Source organism: Haliotis rubra, unplaced genomic scaffold, assembly GCF_003918875.1.
Source record: "Haliotis rubra isolate DU_JTF1 unplaced genomic scaffold, ASM391887v1 Scf43, whole genome shotgun sequence".
In the NCBI taxonomy this organism is placed as follows: Eukaryota; Metazoa; Mollusca; class Gastropoda; order Lepetellida; family Haliotidae; genus Haliotis; species Haliotis rubra.
In genome coordinates this window covers 292,547-315,802 of record NW_025767113.1, presented here as the reverse complement: position 1 = coordinate 315,802, position 23,256 = coordinate 292,547, and the positions used below count along the sequence as shown (strand labels likewise).

The window sequence follows — 23,256 nt, the reverse complement described above, 5'->3', positions numbered from 1 at the left end:
CGGTTCACATTCATGGATAAAAGTTTTTGCTGTAAAATGTGTGGTTAAATAGTGTTCAAAACAGAGGAAAAATCAATAAAAGAAGTCTAACATAAGATTTGGGGGGTTCTAAATGTTTGTAAAAACTGTTTAAAATAGCTACTTTAGCATCTTCTACACTCGTTGTGATCTATATGCAAATTGAAGAGGGTCAAGGAGCTGTCCACCCATAGATATCAGAGTACATGTGTATTTAGCATGATCCTCTCAAAACACTTCATGGCTATGGACGCGAGGGCAGCTGGACGGAAGTCGTTCAGTACAGATGGGTTGCTTTTCTTAGGCACGGCGATGACTTTTGAGGTATACCATATTGTTGGTATGATATGCTGATGAGAGTTGAAAAAGTCGCCTAAAACATGGCACAACTCATCACAACATCGTTTGAGGATAATTCCATCCAGCCCATTAGGTCCTGATGCCTTCCGTATATTCAGCTTGGAAAACTGGGTTTTGACTATCTCTTGTGTAATAGTGATAGCGCGCTCATTGTCCGGTATGATACCGTCTATGACGGTTTTGCGCTGGTCGGTAAAGTCAAAGGTATCGAATTGTGAATAAAACTGGTTTAGATCTTCAGCGTATTTCCGGTCGTCTTCTACGTTGATATGTGATGGCTTGTTCTGCAGACCGATCATGGTCTTCACTCCTTTCGACGCCTGACGACTGTTGGTCTGGTAGAATTGTCGCTCCAATTTGTGTTTATAGTCTTCTTCACTTGCACATTAATGTCTCTTTGAATGGGCTTCAGTTTGGATTTATCATTAGTACAACAGGCTCTTTTCTTGTCACTAAGCATGACTTTTAATTCCTTCGTCGCCCAGGGTTTGTTGTTAATATATATTGTTATTTCCTTCTTCGGGGTGATTGAGTCTACACAGAAAGTTATGTAATCAGTTATAGCACCGGGGTCAGATGAGTTATCGCAAAATACGTCCAAATCAGTACATTCAAAATAACCCTGTAATTTCTTGACTGAATCCGTGTCCCATGATAGTACCGTCTTCTTAACTTCTGGTTCGCGCTTCAGTCTCTGTGTATATACTGGAACAAGGTCAACACAGTTATGGTCTGACGAACCAAGAGGAGCTTTTGATTTCCCAGTGTAGGCATCTTTGATATTGCCGTAGCATAAGTCGACGGTTTTCTGTTGACGTGGGGGACATTTGACATACTGCTGATAGTGAGGCATAACTGTTCAGTCAATCAATCAATGTTTTATTATCGTCTCACTTGTGTACTTGTTACAGTTCATAAATTATGTACAAAGTTATAAATATACACAACTAATCGACCAGCGATTTACAAGTGACAAAAAAATGTAAATACTAAAACATTATAAGAATATGACATAAACGTATCTAAAAGATAAGACATTAAAATTTACACATAATAAAAGGGATACCAATTAAAAGTTTAGGTATATAAAATACTCCTTCGTTTAAAAAGTATATTATGGCAGGTTCTGGAGGTGTGAAAGACTAAATTCGGGTGTCCTAGAATATTACTAAAAAAATGGCTGGTTGGCAGGTAATCTAGGTCTGGCCAGTTTTCTTTGCTGGCATCGACGAGATCCTTCCGTTCTTCGTTGTAAAGCGGACAGGTTAAAAGCACATGTATCTCGTCCTCTGTACCGTCTATATGTGGAAACAGAGTCTCTCATCTAGGTGAATATTTTTGTAACGTCCTGTTTCCACTCTCAGCGGCGCTACTCCACATCTAAACTTTAGACACAAGGTTCCGTTGTGTAGTTGTGTTTGGACATTCTGTAAGTTCTGAGTTTGTTTCTGCTGGCACCAATGGTTCCCATGTCAGCCTTGACCTTTGCCTCCCACGATGCTGTAACGTAGTTCTACGGACCAGTTTGGCTAAAAGCTTCGTCTCCACTGAATGCCAAGATTATGTATAAAGTTCAAGTCTCGAAGATGCGTTCTTATTCTAAAATTCCAATTCTTTTTCGTTGCAGTATCTGCCCACGTAAACACCCTCTAGTTAATTCTTCTTGGACTTGCGTTTTTCATTGTTGCCCAGTGTCAAACCGCGCTTGTCCTCTGTCGTACTTTGGGGGAAATCCACCCGGAGTCACCATTTACAGCAAGATTTGGCGCGTACTTCCCCAATCCGAGATGGAACCTCATAGCTGGTGTACAGCGTTGACTGGAGAATGGTTTGAGGTATCCCATATAGCGGATCCATAGCCCATGACTGGCCATACCATAGTGTCTCACAGCTTCGTATAAACGTTGGCAGGTAGACCTCTTATTGCCTTGTATTTCGCAATGAACAATCCGAGTGCTTCGCCGCTGTTTTCGCCGTTGTGCTGTTGTTTAAATGTTCACTAAGAAGCACCTCAAGATAGTGGTAAGAGTCCGGCATGGCAAGTACATCACCTCCACATGAGAATACAACATCTGTTGTTGGTGTCGATTGTCCTCTAACATGTACTACTTTCCTCTTCTCCATGTTGGTATTCATCTTTTACTTGATACACCATTCCCAAGACAGCTGAGTAAAATGTTCTCCATATTCTCCATGGCGGAGTCAATGCTCCATTCGTGTCGCCATTTGCACATACTAAAAACACTGGTGTCCTGCGAGTAAAACTCTTCTGCTGTATCTGCCAGCAACGCCACATTATCTGCGTACGCTAGGATGCTTAAACATTACTTCTTTGAACATCAGACCTCAGAATCTAAACTAGACTCAAAATCAGATCACATCAAAGACAATCCCGACCACCTTGAGGGGAGCAAGGGAGGCGCAGAGAGGCAGAGGTCGGGTTGAGGGACAAGCGGTGTTAGTTAGCTGGCAGGCGAGTGACCTTGACCTTGGCAGTGTGGGCTTGTGACGGGTTGTTTACATTTAGCGAGAGGGAAGAGCGAGCGTGGCGTGTGCAGAGTAGGGATAAATGAAATTGAGAGCCGTGTCTGAAGTTGTAGGGAGGAAGAATGGATAATCGAGGTTTGAACGGCTGGCCTGAATGTTGCAGTAAGTGGGAGGTGAGAGAGGTGGCTGTAGTTTGTTTAATGAGTTTTAGATTCTTTTTAGAAGGTTTGAGTTTTGTAGGAATAATGTTAGGGCGTTGAAGATACTTGTTGGGTTGTGGGGGGTTGAGGAGTAGTGGGATGTTATTGTGATATTTAGAGGGAATGCTGTTTTGTAGTTGCTTAATGTTTGTCTTTTGTAGCCGGCAGTGTATGAGTATGTGATTTATGTCTTCTTGGGTATTACAGTGTGTAACGAACGAAATTTGAGGTTTTACGTCGGCTTTTAGCGTGGCCAGTGTCGCCGACGGGGTAGGTGGGGTTGATATATAAATTAATTAATAATGTAGTAATAGGGATAAACCACCATACCCAAAAAAAGGAGGTGGAGGTGAGTATAAAATAAGTGTATAGCATGTTGGGGGGATATGTTATGGTGGTACAGTTAGGCTGTACTTATTTTAATAAAATGGGACCTAGTAAAGAAAGAAAAAGGGTTGTAACGGGTGGGGGTGGGGGTCACAGTGTGTAACAGCCAACCTCAAAGACTATATACTCAGGAAACTCCAAGAAGCCATTTACATCAAAAGACTCCAGCCATCAATCAACCGTGACCAAGGTTACTACATACCTCCTGCGTACTATCAGCTCATTAAAGATCCCCATCATCGATAATCCCCCATTTATGTATACAACGCATATCCACATAATCACCTATTTATGTATACCACAGGCTTCACTTCCCATTGTGTACTTTGCAGACTTCATTTGTTAGCTCCTTCATCTAAGCCCTTGTGCTGTTATTGTGTCTGGTTTCCTTATCCCTATTGTACTGTACAAACATCTTCTCTAACTTGTATATATGCTCCTTCATCCTTATGCTGTTCTTCACTTGCTTGATAACGGTGTTAGAACCTACACCGAAACGTCGCTCTCACAGCAATAAAGAAGTTGTTCATCCATATATTGTTATCCTTCCTTGATGCTTAAACACTCGTCTTCTATAGAAACACCAACCCCTAGCGCATTCACAGTCTTGATCAGGTCGTAAAGGTTAAAATATAGAGGAGATAAAATACAGCCTTGTTTTAGCCTCCTATTGGAATCGAACCATGCCGTTTTTAAATGACTGACTTGTACTGCACACTTGACATGCTAATATAATGACTGGATAGCTGCAAACATCCTCCCGTTGACGCCACTTTCTGTCAATCTTTCCCAAAGTAATTGTCTGTCTATTCTGCCATAGGCCTTCCTAAAGTCGACAATGCAGCAAAGGTGGGCTTTCTAACTAGCCTCCGGGTCTCAATGATGCTTGTATTTGAGCCAATATGATCTCCCGCGTCGAAAACCATTTTGCTTATTACAGAGAATATCATCCTCCTAGCCCCTCCAACACACAACAGATAACATAAAACACATTGGATGGCTATGCTGTGCACCACCGCGGTTTATTGCGTGAAAGAAGGGTGTATATATGTACTAGCCTGAAAGGAAGCAGGCGACAAGCCTCTCAGAGACACTGACAAACCTATATAACTGGCAACGAACCTCTCATGTGGCGCTAAGCCTAGCAGACGGCGACAAGCCTTAAACGTCACAAAGCATGGTCGACGGAGACAAGCTTCTCAACTGGCGACAAGCCTCTTTTGACACCAAGCATGGCCGATGGCGACCAGCTTCTCAGTCGTCACCAAGCATGGCAGACGGCGACAAGCCTCTCTGTCGGCACCAAGCATGGCAGACGGCGACAAGCCTCTCTGTCGGCACCAAGCATGGCAGACGGCGACCAGCCTCTCTGTCGGCACCAAGCATGGCAACGGCGACAAGCCTCTCAGGGTGGCGACAAGCCTCTCAGGGTGGCGACAAGCCTCTCAATTGCAACCAGCCTCTATCGGCACCAAGCATTGCCGACGGCGACAAACCCCACAAACGGCGACGAGCCTCTGCAATAGCTACGATCCTGCAGACAGCGACGAGCTTCTCTCATGGCGACAAGCCATATATTGACCTGAAACATTTAGAATGGGTTAAAGTACAATATCAAAACCTTTTGCAAATATCATACGCCTTATATACTCTCATTAGGCGTCACCTACGACTGAATTAACCCCTTTGTTGTATTCCCAGTCGCTAGGAAAAAGTGATATATATCTCATTCGTCCCACAAGCTAGAAAAATATCATTTCTCCTAACCCCTCCAACACAATAGAACAAATAACATGACACACATTAGATGGCTATGTTGTGCACCACCGCGAGACCCTAAAAACGGGCAAAACTAGAGGCCAAGTGACTGCGTCTCTATATAATCTTTGCCATAATCGTCTTTAGAGCTCTCGCGCTTCTATCTGCCATGCCTCTTAAACATCCTGTCCGGTATGCCACTGTTAGCAGCCGCACCACCAACACGCAAACTGTGCAACCCGTACTGCTCAATATAAGACACGAATGGAGAAAACGTTTCAATAAACAACTCTCTCAAACGAGAATAAGTCATAGCCCTATCTTCTTTTCTGAGGCACTTGGAAATGTTCCTATACCAGTACTCTTGTGATTCTTCGGGAAACTGCGTTAACGCCAGATACTTCTCCAACCATGCACATGACGGGACACATCTTGGTACCTGTCCTGCTGATCAATAACCACCCCACATCTCTATACATATCAGTCATTGATTTCTCAATGAAAACCGTCATACAAGCTTCATAAATCAAAATAACAGTGCGTCTCAAACTCAGCAACTCTGCAGATCTCAGAAAACCTGCATAGACAAGCAGGCACATTGACACAATGTGGACATCTTTCAAACACTCTGTATCCGAATAAAAATCAACCAAACTTTCTAATATATCGATAGATATAAGTTCTTTTTTACACACTGGTTTAGCCAATTTGCTCTTTGCAGCCTCCAACACATTTCTCACCTGAAGATTATCAGTAGGACTGGGTAAGCCTATAATACTATGAGCATGACGAATGCTATAAAAAGCCGCATGTACGGGCGAGAAAGAGTGGCTTAGTTGCATCACAGAAACTAGGTAATATGGCACAATGTAAAGGTTTAACAGGAAAATAACAGGCATATCATTACTTCTCGCCCACTTTAACTACCTCTGAATTCCCTAATCATACATCTCAGCTCGTGCAGAAGTTCTGGAATTCTACTAACTCTCTGCATGGCCCTGAAAGGCTATGAATGTCACCAGCGTAAGCAATCTCAAAGACATCTGCAAAGAGAATAAGTCAATGAGTATTTCATATTGATTGCCAACATGTCAAAGGTTAAGTCTCTCTCACCAAACATAACCCCTGGAATCAGACTGGGTACATAAGCTTCCTTGTCTCTGGGTCAATACACGTAATCAAGCACTTCAGGTATGACAGTTCCCTTCGGACTGAACAGTGGCCAGTAACTGGCAGAGTAACACGCAGGTACAACCAAATAACCTTTAACTTTGCAAACCTTCACATGAGCTAGAACTCTACAAACAAGATACACAGGTGGCACAGTCCATTTGGTTGTATCACACAATGCTCAGTGAATGCATCTATTGCAACACATCCTTGATCCCAGAATCTTGAACAGAAAGTTCACACTTTTGCTTTGTAATGAGAAGCAAATCTGTCGACATCATATCTTCTCATCATCTTCTCGAGATTTATAAAAAATATAATGCGAAATTCCCCAATCATCGTGATCAATTTTCTTAGTTCTTAGTGACGCAACGTTACAGTCGCCGAACACAAGCTTAGGAGCCTCGGGTGATATTGATTCAAGCTTTGCACGTGATTGTAGATGACATCGTAGTTATTGTTAGCACTAGGTGGGATACATGTGAGAATCGTGAATGTCTGCCCGAACTCACGGGGAAGATGAGATGGCCGCAATGCATATCTTCTCTCGTACCACAATGTTCTTACACCATGTTTGATGAACATATATACATACTCCGCCTCCTATGGATTTATCAGTCTTCTCTTCACTCATGTCTAGGTGAGGCAAAAGTTGGCACAATCAAACTGTCGCTGCTCATGGCGTCATTGAGCCAGGTTTCAGTGAAACGTAACATACAGCTATCTCTGAATTCGTACATATATCGTGTGCATGCATCAACTTCATCAATCTTGTTCCGAACAGATCACATTAGATACGATTGTTTGGAGCGGTGGTCTCGACTTACGAGCTCTCACATGTCGTCTTACACCTCCTCGCTTACCTCTGTTCTGTGTTTATTGTCATAGTTTGATCTTCCGCCCTAAGAGTTGCCCAGCACACATTCCTGTGGTAGATCCAGATTGAAATCCAGCCTTGTTCAAAGCACTTCCTCTGAGCGAGACAAGCTCATCGTATTCGTAGCGAAGTATAGGCCTGACACTATGGTGTCCATCACGACTGGCCTATGGACGGTTGACCATTCTGAGCGGCCAAGCTACTTATTCAAGAAATATCGTGATAAATATACAACCTGTATATTGTCTGGGGTAAGGCCAAGAAAAATTCCGATGTTTCACGTCAATGTGTTGTGATGTTTTGCAGGCCTGTTGTCTGATGGTTATAAAATTGAAAAGCAATTATTTTGTAATATTGTTTTGAGCCATCTGGAATAAATATAGACTTGAAAATTGTTTTGAAATATGCATAATATATACTGATTAAAAAAAACACTTCACAATTCATTCTTGTAAATAAAAAATATGAATTGTTATAGTAGACAGTTTTCGGGTATCATAATATTAATCCTCAGGTATCAACTCAAGAAAAATCGCACCACAGAACAGTCAATCCAAACATCGTGCACCCCACAATATTAGCGCTAAAATGTCGGCATGCTGGAAGCGGTAACGTCAGTAAGTGACGTTGCAAGGACAATGGGGTGCAGCCGTCGGACTGTTTATGATTTACAGACACTGCAACACATTGGTAACACTGCTGGGCGCTAGGCCTGGTCGACCACGTGTGACGTCACAGACGGAGGTCAAATTGTGTTACGTCACCTTCGTAACCGAATGACTCAGAGAGACTGGAATCGAGTTGTCTTCAGTGATGAATCAAGATTTACCCTGTGGAGGCTACACCGTGAACGTTATACTTAGTGTTGTGTACAGGAAATTGACAGATTTGGGCGGAAGTTCATGGTTTTGGGTGCTTTCTGTGGGATTGCCCGTTCCCGACTCTGGTTATCCGTGGGAACCTTAATGCTGCTGGTTACTGCGACCAGGTGCTAGCACCCGAACTTATTCCATTAATGGTAGCACATGGTCGAGGCCTGCATTTTTAACATGATAATGCCAGACCCCATACAGCCATCTTGACCAGGAATTACCAGCAGAACGCAGGAATCAACGTTCCTGAGCCGTCACGGTCACCCCATCACAATCGACATAAACTAACCTGACGATAGACGGAAGAATTATATTTTACGAGCGTTTCAATCACCATCTGAATCACCCGCTGATGGGATGGTCAAATGTGTCCATCACAGCTCCATCATGCAGGTCGACCTGATCGAAATTACAGGCCAATACCTACAGGTCAATACCGTCATATAATCTGAAAAACATACTATATGTTTTACAAAGGGAAACATGATATAGTTTTGGATTTTAGCATGTAAGCGAGAGTTATCTTCTCCCTCACAGACAACAGGACGATAACTTTAAATGTGCCAAGAATAATACTCAATGTTAATGTAACCGGAGTGGTTTGGTATATGTCACAATGGCAAATAGTTTCTGTAGATGTCAGTTTTAAGCCCTGTGAAAAATAAATACATTGCATCAAAATACGCTACAACACTTCATGGGCCAATACATGTGAGGCTTAGCAGTAAGTACCACGATCATATATAATCAATACAATCATTACGGATTAACAGTAAGTACCACAATCATATATAATCAATACAATCATTACGGATTAACAGTAAGTACTACGATCATATATAATCAATACAATCATTACGGATTAACAGTAAGTACTACGATCATATATAATCAATACAATCATTACGGATTAACAGTAAGTACCACGATCATATATAATCAATACAATCATTACGGATTAACAGTAAGTACTACGATCATATATACTAGTAATCAATACAATCATTACGGATTAACAGTAAGTACTACGATCATATATAATAGTAATCAATTACGGATTAACAGTAAGTACTACGATCATATATAATCAATACAATCATTACGGATTAACAGTAAGTACTACGATCATATATAATCAATACAATCATTACTGATCAATGAGGTCACAGAGCAGACATGTGTGTATATATGTATATAATGTTTATATTTCAAGATACACGTGTAGCACGACATAACATAACATCACATAACATAATATGAAAATACCCTCACCGAGTGTATGACACTGTGCCCGTTACCGTCACAAACGCCAGGAACTATGTTTGCCATATCTGAACATAAACATATGTAAATCCAATAATATATAACGTTCTACATCTGTACATTATCACTCTACTGTACATAAAATATCTGTTCCAATAACCCATCTCATCATACATACATTCATTCATACATGCAAAGTTTATAGAAGTAGATGTACACATTATGTTTACCTACACAATAATTTATAAGTTAGGTAACATCCTCGTGGAAAATGTTATTTAGGATTACCAACAATAAACTTACATATGTAAAGTATTGCTAAGGCCTAGTTATGCTACATATTACAAATAGTTGATTTGGTTTATATTTACCACACATAATATGATACATGCTTTAAAGGAAGCTAAGAAATAATACATACACACTAAACATGAAAATATACAATATACAATCCAAAAATATTCTAACCTGTTAGAAACTGTTGAGAACGATGTCCAGTGACAGACAAGTGAAAATGGTAGCTGACCCACAGAACACCCTGCTGTTGAATATAAGGGGCCTGGGGCTGGGGCAAGACAATAGAGACAATAGACAATGTAAGCGCAGGGGTGACAGTGCTATTGTGAAAGTGAAGCAGGTTAGATTGAGTGTTTAAGCTAGGGCTAGACTTAGTGATTAAAATACAAATTAAAAAAACAGCTGCATATATATACATAATGGCATACTCCTACATTAACATACAAGAAAAACACCAAGACAAACGAACCGAGAATAATGCTCAATGTTAACATATAAGACAAACACACAGACAAATATTCCAAGAATAATTCTCAATGTTGACACGCAAGACAAACACACAGACAAACATACCAAGAATAATTATCTGTTTTAACATGCAAGACAATCACACAGACAAGCATACCAAGAATAATACTCTGTATTAAAATGCAAGACAATCACACAGACAAACATAACAAGAATAATACTCTGTGTTAACATACAAGACAAACACACAGACAAACATACCATTTGAAAAATGTATATTTAAATATGTCTTTAACTTCATGAGAGATAACAATTGCCTCTCAAAAGTACAATCTGGATTCATGCCAGGAGACTCAACAGCTTACCAACTCACGCATTTGTATAACTTTATTGCTAAAGCTATAGACAACGGAAAAGAAGTAAAAGCTGTATTCTGCGATATAAGCAAGGCATTTGATAAAGTTTGGCACAAAGGGATTATCCATAAACTAAAATCATGTGGGATAGATGGGAAGTTACTGAAATGGTTTGGAAGTTATTTGCAAAATAGAATGCAAAGAGTAGTTATCCAAGGTTACAAATCAGAATTAAAACCGATAATAGCCGGAGTGCCCCAAGGATCAGTCCTTGGACCTCTTTTATTCTTAATATACATAAACGACATAGTTGATGGAATCGAAAGTAATATACGCCTTTTCGCAGACGACACATCACTCTATGTAATAATCGACGATCCCCATACGAGTGCATTTATTCTTAACTCAGATTTAGACAGAATATCTAAATGGGCGGAAACCTGGCAAGTAAAATTTAATCCAAACAAAACTGAAACTATCCAGTTTTCACACAAAACGAAAACTTCTAAGAAACCTCCCCTCTCGATGAATGGTACGCCTATAAATGAAGAGCAGATTCATAAACACCTAGGCATTATTTTTCAGGAAACCTCCTCTGGCATTCCCACATTAATGAAATGATAAGGAAAATTAGCCCTATGATTAACTGCCTTCGTAGTTTTAAATATAGACTATCACGCAAAACTCTCGAAACAATGTATAAATCCTTTATCTTACCTCTATTTGACTATTGCTGTCATCTCTGGGACAATTGTACAAAGGAACACTAGAAAACCTTCACTTAGATGCCTTACGCACAATATGCGGTGCAGTTAGAGGTAAAGCCATGCGAAACTATATCATGAGACAAACATGACTTCCTTATCGAAACGGAGAGAAACTTTTAAATTAACATTATTTTACAAAATGGTAAACCATATGGTTCCTGACTATCTTTGTGATCTTGCTCCAGGGAATGTTTCTGATAACAGTAACTAAAATCTTAGGAATAATGAAACTTATCAGACTATAAGAAGCAAATCTGCTTATTACGCCAAATCGTTTTTGCCCGATACAATTAAACTGTGGAATGACCCACCTACAAATGCTACAAACGCGTCCTCTGTTGGACAGTTTAAGAATTCAATCACACCACAAGTTAATACCAACACAATGTTCGATCTAAATTTTGGTAGTCGATTTTGTCAAATAATACACTGCCGCCTTAGGTTGGGATGCAGTGACTTAATCAGTGATAAGTATAATCGTTTCATTTCTGATAATGCTTTTTGTTCCTGCTCACAAGATTATGAGGATGTATTCCACTATTTTTTCATGTGTCCTAAATATAATACCACTCGATACGAATCGTATTTCTATGTGAAAGGGTTCTCCCTGCGGGATGTGCTAAATGGCAATAACTCAGTATCTCATCAGACGAATATGGATATTCTACGGTCAGTCCATCAATTCATTATTACATCAAAACGTTTTGATTCATAAAGTTTTGTAGCTTCTCTTATTTTTTTTTTATTTGTATCAACTGGCCACGAAACTGAACCAAGATAAATTGTTGATATCCATGATTGTTATTATTCAGAGATAAATTGTTGATATCCATGATTGTTTATTATTCAGAGATAACTTGATATAACCACTATAAATATGTATTATGCACAAATGTGAACCTTCACATGTATGATGGAGCGGCATTAATATAAGCCATTTAGGCTTGTTTGCCAATCCTTTTCTTGCTTCTTGAATAGAATAAAATATGTTTAAACCACCACAAACATACCGTGAATAATACTCAGTGTTAACATACAAGACAATCACACAGACAAACATACCAAGAATAATACTCAGCGAGCCAAGCACACAGACAAACATACCAAGAATAATACTTAACTTAAAACCTATGGCATTGGTGGATCACGTTTGGATTGGTTGGAAGTAATTTACAAAACAGATCACAAAAAGTCGTCATTAATGGATACAGTTCCGATTATAAACCTGTACTTGCTGGCGTCCCACAAGGTTCCGTTTTGGGACCCTTACTTTTTATAAAAAGCCACATACGTTTATTTGCTGACGACACCTCACTTTACGTAATTGTAGATGATCGTGATACTGCCGCATCCTGTCTGAACGATGATTTAAACCTTATCTCTAGCTGGGCAGACAAGTGGCAAGTTACCTTCAAGTGTTTCTATTACATAAATGGTTTTAATATTCAATCTGTACAATGTGGAAGTTACTCATATTCTGACGAAATCAATGAAAATATTGTAAAATCTGTACATGACTATTTTACCTCAACAAAACGATTTTTTACCTAATTGATTAATTATACTACTGTCTTTTTCATTAAGTCATTAATGGTGTGTTCTCTTGTCTGTAATGATGAATGTATATAAATATTTCCCATCGCATTGCATTCGGAGAGGTATTTTTATAGGCTTATAGCCTGTTTACCAATCCGTCCATTCAATAATGAATAAATATTGTTTAAATCACCTTCAACCCTGATAAAACCGAAACAATCAATTTTTCTCGTAAACATAAAAACGACACGATTCCGACCTTGAACATGAACCAAACCCTGATACGAGAAGTGGAAAGTCCTAAACACCTGGGTATAACTCTACAGAGTGATTGTGGATGGAAAAGTCATATTGAAGATATTGTTAAGAAAGTTAGCACCATGATAAATTGTCTTCGAAGTTTTAAATATCGCCTCTCCAGAAAAACGCTAGAAACCATGTACAAATCGTTTGTGATGCCGATATTTGACTATTGTTGTCATATCTGGGATAATTGTACAAAGAATAATGCTCAGTGTTAATATGCAAGACAAACACACAGACAAACATACAAGAATAATACTCAATGTTAATATGCAAGACAAGCACATCGACAATGATCTACAATGTTAAAGTACAAGACAAGCACACCGACAATAATACACAATGTTAAAGTACAAGACAAGCACACCGACAATGATCTACAATGTTAAAGTACAAGACAAGCACACCGACAATGATCTACAATGTTAAAGTACAAGACGAGCACACCAACAATGATCAACAATGTTAAAGTATAAGACAAGCACACCAACAATAATCGTCAATGTTAATGTACAAGACAAGCACACCGACAATGATCAACAATGTTAAAGTATAAGACAAGCACACCAAGAATAATCGTCAGTGTTAAATTACAAGACAAGCACACCGACAATGATCAACAATGTTAAAGTATAAGACAAGCACACCGACAATAATCTACAATGTTAAAGTATAAGACAAGCACACCAACAATAATTGTCAGTGTTAATGTACAAGAGGGACTCACGAACAGGAACCGTCAGTGTTGACTTTTACCAACACCAACAGGCGAATGACAGAGCGTGGTAGGGGACGTAATGCAGTAATAGCTCTCTGTCACAACCAAGGAGGAATTCTTTCACGTGTATCGTCGGTGTGACGTCACTGAGTATTTTGAACGTGTAAGCTGTGTCACACAAGTTTGAGTCAGTATGAGTGAGGAACCGTCAGTGTTACTGTACAAGAGAGACTCACCAACAGGAACCGTCAGTGTTACTGTACAAGAGAGACTCACCGACAGGAACCGTCAGTGTTACTGAACAAGAGACTCAGTGTTACTGTACAAGAGACTCACCAACAGGAACCGTCCGTCAGTGTTACTGTACAAGAGAGACTCACCAACAGGAACCGTCAGTGTTACTGTACAAGAGAGACTCACCAACAGGAACCGTCAGTGTTACTGTACAAGAGAGACTCAGAGACTCACCAACAGGAACCGTCAGTGTTACTGTACAAGAGAGACTCACCAACAGGAACCGTCAGTGTTACTGTACAAGAGAGACTCACCAACAGGAACCGTCAGTGTTACTGTACAAGAGAGACTCACCAACAGGAACCGTCAGTGTTACTGTACAAGAGAGACTCACCAACAGGAACCGTCAGTGTTACTGTACAAGAGAGACTCACCAACAGGAACCGTCAGTGTTACTCAGTGTTACTGTAGAGAAGACTCACCAACAGGAACCGTCAGTGTTACTGTACAAGAGAGACTCACCAACAGGAACCGTCAGTGTTACTGTACAAGAGAGACTCACCAACAGGAACCGTCAGTGTTACTGTACAAGACAGACTCACCAACAGGAACCGTCAGTGTTACTGAACAAGACAGACAAGGAGAGTGTTACTGAACAAGACAGACTCACCAACAGGAACCGTCAGTGTTACTGTACAAGAGAGACTCACCAACAGGAACCGTCAGTGTTACTGTACAAGAGAGACTCACCAACAGGAACCATCAGTGTTACTGTACAAGAGAGACTCACCAACAGGAACCATCAGTGTTACTGTACAAGAGAGACTCACCAACAGGAACCGTCAGTGTTACTGTACCAGACAAACACACCGACAATAAACTCAAGTGTTATTGTACAAGACAATCCTACAATAACCCCTTTTCTTGAAAGTAGTTAAAATAATATGAAAATAGAAGTGTTTTGATTTCCCTCTCCGGAGCGTCTTTTTTAACATTTGTCTTATTCCTGATTGCGTTATTTCAATCAAAGACATTTCCTCCTTTCCTGTAAACTCACAAAAGTCTGTATTTTTGTTCCACTCCCATCGTTGTTGGAAACCAGATCTCTCACTGAGGAAACTTTGAACACGCCGCGCAACATGTGCCTGCCACCGAGCGCGGCAGACTCTGCCAGGCGTATTGCGACAATATGGCTAAATAAACGCGTTGTGGAAAGCAGATTTAAGGTTAAAATGTCTTGGAATACAACCTGTTAACAATGTACCAGGTCACACTACGGGCTTCAGTCAGGAAATTGACAACACACGTGACCTAATCTCGCGTTAAACGAGATATTGACAGAAACGGTCTTGAATTGCAAGTTCCACAGTGTGGCGGCAGTTGGCCATGGTAGACGTGTTTACTGACTCTGTATGCTCGGTGTAGCGGGCTCCAGGCTTGTGTCACACTCATGTGGATTAATCAACATATATAGGTAAGTGAATCTGTTACTGTCCTCTTATTGCAGACATATATTGACAATGGACGTTTTATAGCTGTATAGTTGTTGACAACACCAACAGGCGAGTGGTAGAGCGTGGTGGGGGACGTAATGCAGTAATAGCTCTCTGTCACAACCAAGGAGGAATTCTTTCACGTGTATCGTCGGTGTGACGTCACTGAGTATTTTGAACGTGTAAGCTGTGTCACACAAGTTTGAGTCAGTATGAGTGAGCTCACTTGCATGAGTGAGTGAGGTAGTTTGATTTAACGTCAGATTCATCAGTTTTCCTTGTCACGAGTCCTTCATCTCATACCGGACAAAGGGCCGAAGTGATACAGTGAAGGGGTTTCCCCCACTACTACGGCGATATACAGACACAGCGCTCCCTAGAACCGACTCCATACAAATCAGGAAACAAACGGTTTGTTTGGAGGTGAAAGGTTGTTAACGTGTTCTGTTGTGGGAGGGAGTTCATTTGTTACTTCCCCTGGCCACACGTGATCATGACGTCATTCACAAAGGACAGATAGCTGGTTCGTTAAGTTAAATATTTACACGTCAGATCTCTGAGCAGGACAAGTGTTAGATCCACATCTGCTCGAGTTTCAATATATACAGTATACTTAGTAATCAATGACAATGGATAATCGTGAGAGAACATATTTGGAAAATATATACATCCTTGAATGCACTGGGCAACTTTGCGCTTGGGTTAATGCACTTGGCAGATGGTGCACTTAAGTTCTTTAAGCTGTACTTTACTTTGCTTCAGTCAGATCTGTCACTTGATGACATCACTTCAACGCTTCAAGAGTCATGAACAAACTTAAATATTCACGTTTTATGAATAGGTTGTTTCCTGCCAAGATCAGGGTTAGGAAAGTGTTTATGAGCAGGCCCATGTGACAGTCTCAACGAGCACATGTGTGTATCAGGTCGTGGGTATAGGTGAAAGGAGTCCCGAGACGGGCTTTCGCCCAGCTGTGAAACTGATTATTAAAGCAATTATCATAAAAATCTACACATACTGGCGCTCGCTATGTGTCTCAGTCCATGTATCGGGGACGCTGGTGCCCGCCGTGTGTCTCAGTCCATGTAGTGGGGATGCTGGTGCTCTTGTGTGCCTCAGTCCAGGTTTTGGGGATGCAGGTTCTCGTCGTATGCCTCAGTCCATGTAGTGGGGATGCTGATGCTCGTTGTGTGTCTCAGTCCATGTTTTGGGGATGCTGGTGCCCGCTGTGTGTCTCAGTCCATGTAGTGGGGATGCGGGTGCCCGCTGTGTATCTCAGTCCATGTAGTGGGGATGCTGGTGCTCTTGTGTGTCTCAGTCCATGTAGTGGGGATGCTGGTGCGCGTTGTGTGTCTCAGTCCATGTTTTGGGGATGCTGGTGCCCGCTGTGTGTCTCAGTCCATGTATTGGGGATGCAGGTTCTCGTTGTGTGTTTCAGTCCATGTATATGGGATGCAGGTGCTCGTTGTGTGTCTCAGTCCATGTATATGGGATGCAGGTGCTCGTTGTGTGTCTCAGTCCATGTAGCGGGGATGCAGGTTCTCGTTGTGTGTCTCAGTCCATGTATTGGGGATGCAGGTGCCCGCCGTGTGTCTCAGTCCATGTATTGGGGATGCTGGTGCCCGCTGTGTGTCTCAGTCCATGTAGTGGGGATGCTGGCGCTCGTTGTGTCTCAGCAGTTATACAGTGGATCCTTCGACTCGCTATGTTTACCTGTAATGACGTCAATCAATAGCAGTGTTGTCCCAGTTCCGACAGGGGGAGATGGGTGCTAGCACGTCCCGCGTGTGCTGGTAACATCTGTCATTATTGCTAACTCGAGGGCCTGTCTAAAATCAATGGAGTAATTACGTTTCAATTACGAGAATTTGCTGTCGGATTTACCTATGATTTCTGTTGTTCTGCCTTGGAACAGCTGTGGCGATCAAATGAATTACAACAATCAAGGTCGTTAATGTACGGATTTCAGGGCGTCCTGTCCTTAGAACTGGGATGTTGGGGCGATGGTGCAGAGGGTGGATGGTGGGGTGGTGGGTGTTCTATTGAAGCATAAAGACTGTCGTAGTCCTTGTTCCATTGAAGCATACAGACTGTCGTTGTCCTTGTTGAGTTGAAGCACAAAGACTGTCATAGTTCTTGTTGAGTTGAAGCATACAGACTGTCGTTGTCCTTGTTCAGGTGAAGCATACAGACTGTCGTTGTCCTTGTTCAGGTGAAGCATACAGATTGTTGTTGTCCTTGTTCAGTTGAAGCATACAGGCTGTCGTTGTCCTTGTTCAGGTGAAGCATACAGATTGTTGTTGTCCTTGTTCAGGTGAAGCATACAGACTGTCGTTGTCCTTGTTCAGTTGAAGCATACAGATTGTTGTTGTCCTTGTTCAGTTGAAGCATACAGACTGTCGTTGTCCTTGTTCAGTTGAAGCATACAGACTGTTGTTGTCCTTGTTCAGTTGAAGCATACAGACTGTCGTTGTACTTGTTCAGTTGAAGCATACAGACTGTCGTTGTCCTTGTTCAGGTGAAGCATACAGACTGTCGTTGTCCTTGTTCAGGTGAAGCATACAGACTGTCGTAGTCCTTGTTCAGTTAAAGCATACAGGATGCTGTAGTCCTTGTTCAGTTGAAGCATACAGACTGTTCTAGACCTTGTTCAGTTAAAGCATACAGGATGCTGTAGTCCTTGTTCAGTTGAAGCATACAGACTGTTGTTGTCCTTGTTCAGTTGAAGCATACAGACTGTCGTAGTCCTTGTTCAGTTGAAGCATACAGACTGTCGTTGTCCTTGTTCAGTTGAAGCATACATACTGTCGTTGTCCTTGGTCCATAGAAGCATACAGACTGTCGTAGTCCTTGTTCAGTTGAAGCATACAGACTGTCGTAGTCCTTGTTCAGTTGAAGCATACAGACTGTCGTTGTCCTTGTTCAGTTGAAGCATACAGACTGTCGTAGTTCTTGTTCAGTTGAAGCATACAGACTGTCGTTGTCCTTGTTCAGTTGAAGCATACAGACTGTCGTATTCCTTGTTCAGTTGAAGCATACAGACTGTCGTAGTCCTTGGTCCATAGAAGCATACAGACTGTCGTAGTCCTTGTTCAGTTGAAGCATACAGACTGTCGTATTCCTTGTTCAGTTGAAGCATACAGACTGTCGTTGTCCTTGTTCAGTTGAAGCATACAAACTGTCATAGTGCTTGTTCAGTTGAAGCATACAGACGGTTGTTGTCCTTGTTCATTTGAAGCATACAGACTGTCGTTGTCCTTGTTGAGTTGAAGCATGCAGACTGTAAGAGTCCTTGTTGAGTTGAAGCATACAGACTGCCGTTGTCCTTGTTCAGTTGAAGCATACAGACTGTCATAGTGCTTGTTCAGTTGAAGCATACAGACTGTCGCAATCCTTGTTCATTTGAAGCATACAGACTGTCGTTGTCCTTGTTCAGTTGAAGCATACAGACTGTCGTTGTCCTTGTTGAGTTGAAGCACAAAGACTGTCATAGTTCTTGTTGAGTTGAAGCATACAGACTGTCGTTGTCCTTGTTCAGGTGAAGCATACAGACTGTCGTTGTCCTTGTTCAGGTGAAGCATACAGATTGTTGTAGTCCTTGTTCAGGTGAAGCATACAGACTGTCGTTGTCCTTGTTCAGGTGAAGCATACTGATTGTTGTTGTCCTTGTTCAGTTGAAGCATACAGACTGTCGTTGTCCTTGTTCAGTTGAAGCATACAGACTGTTGTTGTCCTTGTTCAGTTGAAGCATACAGATTGTCGTTGTCGTTGTTCAGTTGAAGCATACAGACTGTCGTTGTCCTTGTTCAGTTGAAGCATACAGACTGTCGTTGTCCTTGTTCAGGTGAAGCATACAGACTGTCGTAGTCCTTGTTCAGTTAAAGCATACAGACTGCTGTAGTCCTTGTTCAGTTGAAGCATACAGACTGTTCTAGACCTTGTTCAGTTAAAGCATACAGACTGTCGCAGTCCTTGTTCAGTTGAAGCATACAGACTGTCATAGTCCTTGTTCAGGTGAAGCATACACACTGTCGTAGTTCTTGTTCAGTTGAAGCATACAGACTGTCGTTGTCCTTGTTCAGTTGAAGCATACAGACTGTCGTATTCCTTGTTGAGTTGAAGCATACAGACTGTCGTAGTCCTTGGTCCATAGAAGCATACAGACTGTCGTAGTCCTTGTTCAGTTGAAGCATACAGACTGTCGTATTCCTTGTTCAGTTGAAGCATACACACTGTCGTTGTCCTTGTTCAGTTGAAGCATACAAACTGTCATAGTGCTTGTTCAGTTGAAGCATACAGACGGTCGCAATCCTTGTTCATTTGAAGCATACAGACTGTCGTTGTCCTTGTTGAGTTGAAGCTTGTATGCAGACTGTAAGAGTCCTTGTTGAGTTGAAGCATACAGACTGCCGTAGTCCTTGTTCAGTTGAAGCATACAAACTGTCATAGTGCTTGTTCAGTTGAAGCATACAGACTGTCGCAATCCTTGTTCATTTGAAGCATACAGACTGTCGTTGTCCTTGTTCAGTTGAAGCATACAGACTGTCGTTGTCCTTGTTCAGTTGAAGCACAAAGACTGTCATAGTTCTTGTTGAGTTGAAGCATACAGACTGTCGTTGTCCTTGTTCAGGTGAAGCATACAGACTGTCGTTGTCCTTGTTCAGGTGAAGCATACAGATTGTTGTTGTCCTTGCTCAGGTGAAGCATACAGACTGTCGTTGTCCTTGTTCAGGTGAAGCATACAGATTGTTGTTGTCCTTGTTCAGTTGAAGCATACAGACTGTCGTTGTCCTTGTTCAGTTGAAGCATACAGACTGTTGTTGTCCTTGTTCAGTTGAAGCATACAGATTGTCGTTGTCGTTGTTCAGTTGAAGCATACAGACTGTCGTTGTCCTTGTTCAGGTGAAGCATACAGACTGTCGTTGTCCTTGTTCAGGTGAAGCATACAGACTGTCGTAGTCCTTGTTCAGTTAAAGCATACAGGCTGCTGTAGTCCTTGTTCAGTTGAAGCATACAGACTGTTCTAGACCTTGTTCAGTTAAAGCATACAGACTGTCGTAGTCCTTGTTCAGTTGAAGCATACAGACTGTCATAGTCCTTGTTCAGTTGAAGCATACAGACTGTCGTAGTCCTTGTTCAGTTGAAGCATACAGACTGTCGTAGTCCTTGTTCAGTTGAAGCATACAGACTGTCGTAGTCCTTGTTCAGGTGAAGCATACATACTGTCGTAGTCCTTGGTCCATAGAAGCATACAGACTGTCGTAGTCCTTGTTCAGTTGAAGCATACAGACTGTCGTATTCCTTGTTCAGTTGAAGCATACAGACTGTCGTTGTCCTTGTTCAGTTGAAGCATACAGACTGTCGTAGTTCTTGTTCAGTTGAAGCATACAGACTGTCGTTGTCCTTGTTCAGTTGAAGCATACAGACTGTCGTATTCCTTGTTGAGTTGAAGCATACAGACTGTCGCAGTCCTTGGTCCATAGAAGCATACAGACTGTCGTAGTCCTTGTTCAGTTGAAGCATACAGACTGTCGTATTCCTTGTTCAGTTGAAGCATACACACTGTCGTTGTCCTTGTTCAGTTGAAGCATACAAACTGTCATAGTGCTTGTTCAGTTGAAGCATACAGACGGTCGCAATCCTTGTTCATTTGAAGCATACAGACTGTCGTTGTCCTTGTTGAGTTGAAGCATGCAGACTGTAAGAGTCCTTGTTGAGTTGAAGCATACAGACTGCTGTAGTCCTTGTTCAGTTGAAGCATACAGACTGTCATAGTGCTTGTTCAGTTGAAGCATACAGGACTGTCGCAATCCTTGTTCATTTGAAGCATACAGACTGTCGTTGTCCTTGTTCAGTTGAAGCATACAGACTGTCGTTGTCCTTGTTGAGTTGAAGCACAAAGACTGTCATAGTTCTTGTTGAGTTGAAGCATACAGACTGTCGTAGTCCTTGTTCAGGTGAAGCATACAGACTGTCGTTGTCCTTGTTCAGGTGAAGCATACAGATTGTTGTAGTCCTTGTTCAGGTGAAGCATACAGACTGTCGTTGTCCTTGTTCAGGTGAAGCATACTGATTGTTGTTGTCCTTGTTCAGTTGAAGCATACAGACTGTCGTTGTCCTTGTTCAGTTGAAGCATACAGACTGTTGTTGTCCTTGTTCAGTTGAAGCATACAGATTGTCGTTGTCGTTGTTCAGTTGAAGCATACAGACTGTCGTTGTCCTTGTTCAGGTGAAGCATACAGACTGTCGTTGTCCTTGTTCAGTTGAAGCATACAGACTGTCGTAGTTCTTGTTCAGTTGAAGCATACAGACTGTCGTTGTCCTTGTTCAGTTGAAGCATACAGACTGTCGTATTCCTTGTTGAGTTGAAGCATACAGACTGTCGTAGTCCTTGGTCCATAGAAGCATACAGACTGTCGTAGTCCTTGTTCAGTTGAAGCATACAGACTGTCGTATTCCTTGTTCAGTTGAAGCATACACACTGTCGTTGTCCTTGTTCAGTTGGAAGCATACAAACTGTCATAGTGCTTGTTCAGTTGAAGCATACAGACGGTCGCAATCCTTGTTCATTTGAAGCATACAGACTGTCGTTGTCCTTGTTGAGTTGAAGCATGCAGACTGTAAGAGTCCTTGTTGAGTTGAAGCATACAGACTGCCGTAGTCCTTGTTCAGTTGAAGCATACAAACTGTCATAGTGCTTGTTCAGTTGAAGCATACAGACTGTCGCAATCCTTGTTCATTTGAAGCATACAGACTGTCGTTGTCCTTGTTCAGTTGAAACATACAGACTGTCGTTGTCCTTGTTGAGTTGAAGCACAAAGACTGTCATAGTTCTTGTTGAGTTGAAGCATACAGACTGTCGTTGTCCTTGTTCAGGTGAAGCATACAGACTGTCGTTGTCCTTGTTCAGGTGAAGCATACAGATTGTTGTAGTCCTTGTTCAGGTGAAGCATACAGACTGTCGTTGTCCTTGTTCAGGTGAAGCATACTGATTGTTGTTGTCCTTGTTCAGTTGAAGCATACAGACTGTCGTTGTCCTTGTTCAGTTGAAGCATACAGACTGTTGTTGTCCTTGTTCAGTTGAAGCATACAGATTGTCGTTGTCGTTGTTCAGTTGAAGCATACAGACTGTCGTTGTCCTTGTTCAGGTGAAGCATACAGACTGTCGTTGTCCTTGTTCAGGTGAAGCATACAGACTGTCGTAGTCCTTGTTCAGTTAAAGCATACAGGCTGCTGTAGTCCTTGTTCAGTTGAAGCATACAGACTGTTCTAGACCTTGTTCAGTTAAAGCATACAGACTGTCGCAGTCCTTGTTCAGTTGAAGCATACAGACTGTCATAGTCCTTGTTCAGGTGAAGCATACACACTGTCGTAGTTCTTGTTCAGTTGAAGCATACAGACTGTCGTTGTCCTTGTTCAGTTGAAGCATACAGACTGTCGTATTCCTTGTTGAGTTGAAGCATACAGACTGTCGTAGTCCTTGGTCCATAGAAGCATACAGACTGTCGTAGTCCTTGTTCAGTTGAAGCATACAGACTGTCGTATTCCTTGTTCAGTTGAAGCATACACACTGTCGTTGTCCTTGTTCAGTTGAAGCATACAAACTGTCATAGTGCTTGTTCAGTTGAAGCATACAGACGGTCGCAATCCTTGTTCATTTGAAGCATACAGACTGTCGTTGTCCTTGTTGAG

The 23,256-nt window shown here is 41.6% G+C and overlaps 1 protein-coding gene and 1 long non-coding RNA gene across 3 annotated transcripts in view; one reads left to right on the top strand and one right to left on the bottom strand.

Moving 5' to 3' along the window:
- Positions 1–4,444: 4,444 nt before the first annotated feature.
- Positions 4,445–7,967, bottom strand: LOC124289020. 2 transcript variants are annotated; one of them, XR_006901566.1, is made up of 2 exons: positions 7,796–7,967; positions 4,445–5,034 (listed from the first exon to the last, which is right to left on the bottom strand). It is a non-coding gene; the product is annotated as an uncharacterized LOC124289020 (long non-coding RNA). The 2 variants fall into 2 exon arrangements; XR_006901567.1 differs by lacking the exon at positions 7,796–7,967 and adding an exon at positions 7,244–7,565.
- A 7,008-nt stretch (positions 7,968–14,975) lies between these two features.
- LOC124289019 (orexin receptor type 2-like) overlaps positions 14,976–23,256 on the top strand; it is a 38,293-nt gene continuing 30,012 nt past the window's right edge. Inside the window, exon 1 of the mRNA XM_046725618.1 lies at positions 14,976–15,545. The gene's annotated coding sequence lies outside the window, so the exon portion shown is untranslated. The remainder of the gene's footprint in view (positions 15,546–23,256) is intronic.